The sequence below is a fragment of the Penaeus monodon genome, chromosome 15, assembly GCF_015228065.2.
Source record: "Penaeus monodon isolate SGIC_2016 chromosome 15, NSTDA_Pmon_1, whole genome shotgun sequence".
In the NCBI taxonomy this organism is placed as follows: domain Eukaryota; kingdom Metazoa; phylum Arthropoda; class Malacostraca; order Decapoda; family Penaeidae; genus Penaeus; species Penaeus monodon.
The window spans coordinates 28,573,868-28,574,084 of NC_051400.1; the positions used below are offsets into that span (position 1 = coordinate 28,573,868).

The 217-nt window shown below is 32.3% G+C and overlaps 1 protein-coding gene across 1 annotated transcript in view; it reads right to left on the reverse strand.

The window, feature by feature from the left end:
* Positions 1 to 89: 89 nt before the first annotated feature.
* Positions 90 to 217, reverse strand: part of LOC119581913 (protein cornichon-like) — a gene marked incomplete in the record, with an annotated part of 9,107 nt that continues 8,979 nt past the window's right edge. The window contains 1 exon segment of the mRNA XM_037930077.1: positions 90 to 217.

Consider the following 217-nt stretch of genomic DNA (forward strand, 5'->3'; position numbering starts at 1 on the left):
CGGACCTTGGGGTTAATGGTAACAATGACCACTAAAAATTAAATTTTTTAATATATACATAATTGCAGCTTGGTTAGAAATGAATCACATTTGTAGCTTTAGCAACTTTATGAGAATGTCCAAACCTGAACAGAATTGTCCCACACTAAACACACTTTCTGAGACGTGCTTCATTATTCATTCAAGTGGGAAACGGTAATTTTTTTTTTTTTTACAT